The following is a 9,366-nucleotide window of genomic DNA, read 5'->3' as shown; positions in this document are numbered from 1 at the left end:
CCTTCAGTTCATTATTGCCCCTCTGCAGGACGCTCCTGCTTCTTCCTTTTTCAGTATGCTCCCACCGAGCACCTGAATAGCTGCGTGAATTCTGTGAGCAACAAGAAAAATCAGCCAAGTTAATGCTAATGGCTTCATTAGTGGTTTAACTTGAGGCTGGTGAGGTATAATCCCATGGATACACTGACACAGCTCATCTAGAGGGACATTAATCCTCCAGAATATGGAAGGTAAAAAACACATCTTACTGCTACGGTTGTTTCTAAGAAAATTGTTCCCCTGTGCTCTGGAAATGTTTGGCAAAATAACCAACCACAATTCTAGCATTTCCTGAACAAATAACATCTATTGTTAATGTTAATAATTAAAAGATAAACATTTTAAAGTGATAAAGGTAAATGGTGCATTTTAAACTTGATAAGTGCTTACATGAGAGCTCATGATAATGTTACCTGCCTCTCAGCCATCTCAAAGATGGCTGTATAACATATACAATGCCAGTATTAAATGTCCTCTAAAATGAACTAAAGAAATATATACGCAGTATAATCACTACAGAAAATCTATTAAGGCAAGATATAACTCCTGCTTAGGAACTTGATCAAAATAGGATTTCTCATTCCTACTCTTGGAAAAAAATATATTATTTACTGTTCTTCAAATTAATATGTTGCTTAATGAGTCTACATTAGTCTACAAAACTGGTTTGATCTTGACCTTAGCATATATCTCTATAACCTTCATAGATTTTTGTTCAATTAGACTGTTACAATATACACAGAAAGAATGTACCCTTATAATGTTATAATATGACAAATCGATATCACCTCTGTTCACAGAAGCAACTCTTTTGGGGACAGAAAACAGGTTTCTGGGGAAAATATATTTATATTTTAGAGCATTTCCTAATGCATTGGAGCTAATCTTAGAAATACCTTAGAAACACTAGAAAGTAGCTAGGAAGAAATAATATTTTCAATAATTCATGTCTTAGGTCAGTTACTACCGAGTAATTTTAGATTAAACTGACCACAGTGTAGAGTGCATATAAAATATGATATTCTCTCTGCTAGAGTTGCATGTGATTCATATTAATATGTCAAATTCCAATCTAACTGTCAACATATCCCTCCTCTGTAATCAGATTTCTCTGTGCTACAGAAACATGCAATTTATTTTGCTTACTCTTTCGCCTTAAAATCTTAATTAATATTTAGATTCACATTTAATTGAATTTAGTAATGGTTGTCTACATGCTAATTTGTTTGTAGTTGCTGGCCATCTGTTGTGGTGTAGGAGCTTCCCATCTGTATTTAATAATTTACAAAGAAGTGGACTTTCTTCTACATTTAATTTCCCTCCCCTCCATTTCTTAGTTTTAGTTCATAAAACCTGAGCTAAGATGAAATGACTGAGGTATAACTTCAGCTGCTTACAGAGTAAATGCATAGTTACATTCCTATTCAAATAAAAAGAATAATTAACATAGCGAATTCAATCTCCGTGTTATTTCTCTAATTATTATTAAATTGAAAATACTCTCTTTGCATTGTACAATTTTCTGCCAAGTTTGTGATCCAGGTTACATGGGATTTTACCAAATGTTTTAATGGTAACATTTCAAAAGAATAAACAGATGTATCCTAATTTCTTGATGAGGAAATGCTTTTAATTTTGGGGGTTACTTCTAATAATATATCTCTATATCTTTAACTATATAAATAATACAGAGTTGACTCATACTTCACAAGTATTTTCTCCTTCTTTAAATTATTATATGGTTATCTCTTAAATGAAGAAACATCGGGGAGACAAGATAATCATGGGAAAAAGTAAATGCTTTTTTAATCTCAGGTTCACTGAGCCAGTACTAGTAGCAATACACAGTTAATCAAAGATTTTTTAAAAAAAATATGGAAGAAAATATGGCTCAGAATCTATCTGTAGTCAGATAGGACTATGCCCAAATTAATTCCACCCTTCTTGTGCTATATTGTATTACCCACTACCTCTGGGTGTATATTCTGTTAGGTATTCATAGACCAGAAGACAAGGCAATACAAAATTCATTGCCAGATGTTCTGGTTCTTTTCCATAAAAGAAATTCAGGTGCATGACTGGGCAGGAATTACCAAATACCCTAAACATTTTTGGTAAGGAGGATCAGGTGACCAAAATTTTAGGCATACTGATAGGCACATGCCTATCAGAAAACAAATAGGTAAATCCTAGGTCAAAAACTGCTCCCTCATTCTTAAATGGCATCAGTTTCTTGTAAGAAGTTCCTCTCTTTTACCGCTGACTATTTGGGAACTTCAAGTAAATTTAGAATACTATCTTAGCTAACAGTCTAAAATTAGATTGGAGGAATTTTTGCCTGGGAAGTTTCTGTATTTGTCTCCCATTATCTTCTAGCCTCATTCATTTAAACTGCCCATTTCTAATTATTCCATGAAGACCAATTCAAATGCCGAGTACTGACTTTTTCTACCTTGCATACTTTCACARTTGGCCCCAGTCCTAATCTGAGGTTCCTAGGCAGAAATGTCATGCAAACAAAGAATGATTATGATAATCATGACTCAAGGATTTGGCCTGTTATTAGAATCACAGCACATGAAGCTCAAAATGACCAAATGGTCTGGGGACCTGGTCTAACTGCCAGTTGCTCTACATCAGTCAATAGAGCAACAGGGCCTTCCTCCAGGATAAAATTTAACAGGGCCTTCCTCCAGGATAAAATTTGCCTCATGATTTTGAATATTTCTAGGTCTCCAGTAGTCAATAATATTTAAGGAAAGTATTGGAAAAGGAGAGTATCTCTTTTTCCTGAGACAGCATTCTCTCATTTTCAAGCTGTTTAACACTGAATCATACTGGGTCCCTTCAAAGCMATTGCAGAGGAACAAAGTCATTGGAAAAAAAAAAAAAAAAAGAAAAGAAAATATGTAAGTCCTTGTTCCTAGCCTGTATTTTCAAGATTTAAATGATTAATTAATAGCTTCTTTTCCTTCCCAACTTTTAGGGTATAGTGAAGTAGTTCCTCTCCTCCCTTCTTTTGCACTTGAAAAGTTATGATCTGTTTGTGGTCTAAGTCATAATTTATATGTGGTGAAGAACACTTTCATTACAGTAAAATCTAATCTCTGAAATGCTTCCAACATTCAGATTCCACTAGCACTCAAACGACACACTCAGTGGCTCATGTGATCAGGCCTGTACAGGGAACAGAGGGAAAAAGAAAGATAGACTTCTCTATAATTTGAACTGAGAACATTGAAAGTTCTGGAATCCTACTTCATAGTAACAATAACAGAAATAAAAACAAGTTAAGAGAGTTCCTAACTATCTAGTGGATTTCTTGTTCTTTACCTTTCTGTCTACCAATTACTCAAACCAAGTGAGGTATTAAGACCAATTTTAAATATATGGGTATCTCACTTTAATTTCTATTATAAATGAGCACTAATATCTAGTGCAAATTGGTCATAAGAATTGTACATATACACTTAAAATGTTGGCAAAACTAAATCAGACATTTCTTTGCTTCTGTTAAATTCCTTTCCTCATACCTCCATCCCTGGAAAGGTGAMGGAACAGCTCATTCTGGATGTCATCTCTAGACATATGGAGAAAGGAGTAGCCAGCATGGATTCACCAAGGGGAAATCCTACTTAACCAATCTGAGAGCCTTCTCTGATGGAATGACTGGCTGGGTAGATGAGGGGAGAGCAGTGGACGTTGTCTGCCTTGATTTCAGCAAGGCTTTTGACACTGTCTCCCATAATATCCTCCTAGAGAAGCTCAGGAAGTGTGGGTGAGACGAGTGGACAGTGAGGTGGATTGAGAACTGGCTGAAAGGCAGAGCTCAGAGGGTCGTAATCAGTGGTGCAGAGTCTTCTATTTGGAGGCCTGTGGCTAGTGGCATCCCCCAGGGCTCAGTACTGGGTCCCATCCTGTTCAACGTTTTCATCAATGACCTGGATGAGGGGACAGAGTACCTCCTCAGTAAGTTTGCTGACGATCCCAAGCTGAGAGGAGTGGCTGATACACCWGAGGGCTGTGCTGCCATTCAGAGAGACCTGGACAGGCTGGAGAGYTGGRYRGARAGGAACCTCRTGAGGTTCMACAAGCACAGGGTCCTGCACGTAGGGAAAAATAACCCYAKGCACCAGTACAAGCTGGGGGCTGACCTTCTGGAGAGCAGCTCTGCAGAGAAGGACCTGMGAGTGTTGGTGGATGACAAGTTGACCATGAGCCAGCAATGTGCCCTTGTGGCCAAGAAGGCCAACTATATCCTGGCATGCATTAGGAAGAGTGTTGCCAGTAGGTCGAGGGAGGTGATCCTGCCCCTCTACTCAGCCCTGGGGAGGCCTCATCTCKAGTCCTGTGTCCAGTTCTGGGCTCCCCAGTRCAAGAGAGACCTGGAGCTACTGGAGAGAGTCCAGCATAGAGCTACGAAGATGATCAGAGGGCTGGAGCACCTGCTCCGGGTGTCTATCTTTTCCTGTTGGCATTACAGAGAATCTAGTGACATGGAATGTCATTCTCCACTTTAATCTCAATAAGCCAAAATGGCTATTTATTTGGCCTAATTGTGGGGTTTCTGTTCCTTACCTCCTCTAAGTCCCTTCTAGTCAAATAAAGTGCTCTCTTGGTTGGCAAATCCCTCCCAGTGACCGGCAGCAGGGCTCAAGTGTTGTGTGTCTGTAAGGAGCATTTCTGCATCATCTAAACTATAAATAAAAGTTCACTGTCTGCAGTTGTAAAAAAAAATGCTAAGAGGCACTAAAAGATTACTGTAAAATAAGAGACAGAAAAGACTTATAATTAGCTTAGACAAAGAGCCTGACAGGGTGAACAAAATAATTGCATGTTATAGATAAGATATATCCTGGCATCAGACTTTCTCATTGTCTTACCTCCAGTGAAGACGATAGACAACATTCTTGAAATTACTTACAGGGAGTACTYTTTCATAGTCCATATCAATAAATTTTGCAAATTACTTCCAAAAGATGTCATAGAAAGCAAAAAGCCCTAATGAGAGTCATAATAAATGGATGTTTATGCCAATCACTAAAACACACTAAATCACTACAGTGACATTTGCTGGAAGCCCACACATATGCTTGCACAGCCATACATGATGTTCTAATCTTATATTATGTGAGAGAGTAAATCTGTGGTCTGTCTAGAGTAGACAGAGGAAATATAGCAGCAAAAGCAAAGACTGGACTCCTACTCCATTTTGTGTATAATGAGTAAGATGGAAATGCTGTCCTTTAACCTCATGGGGGAAAAGCAGAGAATTGTCCTAAGCCAAGTCCCAGGTCTTAACTGATCATCATCAGCTTTTGTAATGTATGTGCCATTACGTAAGTGCTAAGCCTGTCTCATTGGCCTTCCCTATAATGTTAGTCACATTACAGTTTGTCTTTCTATTTATTTCTATTTATTTCTTCCTTTTCCCTGTATCTACATTTATTTATTTATGCTGTATGTTGTTGGTAAAAATTATCTGTCTTCAAGTTTCTGGACCCAAAGTAACATTGAYTGGAAAAGGGTAGGACTTACTACTGAAGTTATAATAATTATTCCATAAAAAAAAAGATGGTGTTTTTCTCTTTTTCTTTGAACATCAAAGTCATTTTTTGCAGACCTAAAAGCACAGCAGAACTAGTATGAACTTATTGTGAATTCCATATATTTCATCCTTCAGCATTTAAACCAATAAGAAAGTGTTCCACAGACTTCACTGGGGAATGTGATCATGCCATCTAAATATTTTACATGTTTATTATTCATCAAGCACAAGTTTAAACACTTGTATGAACCTTAATGCTTAACTAAGCTTTATCTGAGTCTTTGAAAAGATTAAAGATGAGATTTGTGAAATGTAGTAATCAACACACAAGTATCTTTATTTTCTTTGAGTCTTTTTAGAACAACCATCTTTCTGAGCACTAAATTACTCATGAGACTGAAAGATTGGACTTAAACATCAGCTAGTAATACCAGATAGATATTTGCCAAATCTTTTTATTCTGAAGATTTTGGGTATTCTATGACTGAAACAAGTGCACTATTTAGCACCATTTTTCATTTGATTGATGCTTCTGATAGTTTCAGACTATGTCTTTGTTCATACTACTGTTTACAATAGCATCCCTTACTGAAAACTGAGGAAGGAGGAAAAATAGTTATTGAGCTTTTATTTTATTGTTTTTCTTTGAGAATGCATATGCAAACTCCTCCTTCTGAATAACTCATTATCTTAACTTACTTTCTCTGCTTTGGCTGACTAGCACAGCTAAGCCTTTTATCTGGCTCTTCCTCATAGCTCTTCTGCAGCTAGTATGTGCATGAAGTGATGACGGTCTTTTAATACTTTGTGTCAATGGGATAAACAGCGTGCTCATCCTGAGAGCTTTATCAGATTAACCCTGGTGTACCAGCTTCAATAAGATATATTAATATCTCTGCATGACCAGCCAGTAGCAGCCTAAATCCTTCACCCGTTATGACCAGCTGTAYTTAGCAAATACTAAGCTAATTCCATTTTTCCATTTCTATCATGAAGGTTTAGCTTGACAGGTATACAAACACAGATCAGAAACAAAAACAAGTGACACTGAGCATACTCCCAATATTACTTTTCCCTAACCAAAAAAAAAGTAATTAAAAATAATTACATCAGTTGAATTAGTAATTAAGCCAGGAGCATATATAKAGAGAGGGCCTTTTGATTTCACTGGCAGTGGCATGCATGGGAGTCTTTCCAGAATTGCGCTCTAGCTGCAATTATCATGCAAATACACAAAGATGTCACATTAGTAAAGTCTATGAAATAGAGTTTTAGTTGGTGTAAATAGTGAGGATGACAGTGAATTCAATTCCACTGATTTAGACCAGTCAACATTCTGACGCGACGTGCTTTAACGTGTCTTTAAGAAAATAAAAGCTTCCACTAATATTTCTGCTGTGATACAGTTTTTATGTACATTAAGGCTAGATCAATTTCATCAAGCTTTAACATTATGTATTATACATTAAGTATCTACTCTAAATTGCTCAGGGTCTCAGATTAGATCATGGTTTAATACACAGTAAGGTCATCTAGGTGTTTAGTCCAACCTAGCCTTCAGCCAAAGTCAATATAAAGGCAAGYATCACCTGTCTCTATCCGTATTAAGACAGAACACAAATCAGCTTGTGACATATGCCTACTTCTTTCCCTCCACTGAATTTGGAGGCAATCCAAAAAATCTTTTGCACTAAAACCCTAATTTTTGATACTTARAGTTATATAAGATCAATTTTATAAATATGTGACCACACATTCATGTAATATAATGTACACCATCAATATAATTGATCAAATGYAATTGCATCAATGAAGACTGGTATCTAGAAGATTCTATGGACAACTATTAGAAAAATTGCAGATATATTCAGAAAGGAATGTATATGTGCACACCAAAATCTGATTCATGAATTTGTCACGGATCTAGTGCTTGTACATTTTATGTGCTCTATTTTCAGGACACTTGTAAACATTGCTGTTTTTGACTGGGAGCCTGAATTGGTACACAAATAATGAGTTGTTCAAAATCATTATTTACACAATACTTGATGTGCTCTCTGATCTCTTTTTATATCATTGCTACCTCTTCCTCTTCAGAGGTATTTTTGAACATGAAGAGTGGAACCCACATTTCCACAGATGAACAACAAAACTTATATCCTGTAAATTTCTCTTTTATTATTATTATTATTATTAAAAAAAGAGGAAAAGGATCCTTTTTAAAACAAAGYGTGAGAGTCCTTATTGTCACTGTATCCAATCTTGCTTTTCCTATCACCTTGCACAAACTGAGGATTCAGATAACAATACTAACTGAAAAGGCAGGAGCCTATACAATGGCCCTAATGCAGTGAAACACGCAGCCAGTAAGTTTTCTCTGCAAGTCAGACTTGTGCTGTATGGGGGCYACTTGTATGGGAAGTATTTTTTTGAACTTGACATAAGCTTTGCCTTCATAAGGTCTAGAATTTATAATATAGGATCAGCTAGCTGATACTGTGCAATCTGTAAAGAAGGATTTCTGTCTCCTTAAGATATAAGCTTTCATATGCTGTTTGTAAAGGAGAAAGGATAGCCACAGCCTTTAAATATGTAAAAGGCTTTTTTTCCCTGTGTCCTTTGCTGCTTCAGTGTCATGGGGCAGGAAAATTCATATCAGCTATTCTATCATTTTTGTCTTAGCAGTTACAGAAAAATTGCCCTCTCAATTTTCTTTGATTAAAAAAAAAAAACCAATATGTGAATATCCTTTTCTTATAGAAGTTTCATGGACATTTTCATGTTTTTCAATAATTTATTTAAGAACTTCTCACTTCTCTTGATCTCTTATAGCAAATCAAGGGAATTGGTTTGTTGTAAACCAAAGGAATCCTTGTTGCAAACCAAGGAACTCTACCTCTTTCCTCAAAGCTCTTTATAAAGATGTTTTCCGGTCTCTGTAGATCTTTTATCTATTGTCTGGTCATATTTGTTAAAAGTCAATGGAAATTTACAGCTTGTTATTATTCTAATTCCATCTCCTTTATACCTGGCTGTCTTGATAGACCTGCCACCTCACCTATTATTCTTGTATTTGTACTTGCATCTAAATGACGGAAACACTATCAGAATGCTAGAAACTCATCTGGCACTTTACCACGTAAASAGTCCAAATGCTGATGTAGCTTCTAATTAGACAAATTCTGTTAAATAAATGTTGCATGGCTGCCAAGTTTTCATTTGAGCTGACATCATGCATGTTAGGAACATTAACATTTCTTCATGTCTTCCAGAGAAAGCATAGATACCACTGATGGATAGATGTAGCAGGATTGCACTCATTCTTCCTCATTTTGCATATTCCAGATAAAAGAGGAAAGGATGTCGCAAGTATAACATCTAGGTAATGATACAATATACAGCCATGCAGCCATGTGTGATCTTTCCCGCAATTTCTGTAGGCAGTATACACATCACTTCAAGCACATTATGAATCAAATAGTTTTTACATTAAACACTGTGCCTGAAGATCAAAAAGAAAATAAGTCACTCCCTATTCTGGGCAAGATATCATGTAACCCTAGAAGCACTGCAGATCCAAAATACCATATATTAGGATTTAGTTCCATGAGGATCGATACTGCCAATCACTGAACTGTAGATGTCTGATAGTCTAGCAGGGATTCTCGGAATCGGAATCTATATACTCAAGAACAATTCATAAGAAAATTCAGATGCCTAGCAAAATGCAAGGTGTTACATTTACATTAGTAAAGTAAACAGCCCTGATCTTGGTATTA

The sequence above is a fragment of the Rhea americana genome, unplaced genomic scaffold, assembly GCF_003343005.1.
Source record: "Rhea americana isolate MKP2758 unplaced genomic scaffold, rheAme1 scaffold_238, whole genome shotgun sequence".
Taxonomy (NCBI): Eukaryota; Metazoa; Chordata; class Aves; order Rheiformes; family Rheidae; genus Rhea; species Rhea americana.
The sequence above is the reverse complement of the archived record's forward strand: the minus strand, read 5'-3'. Positions refer to the sequence as shown.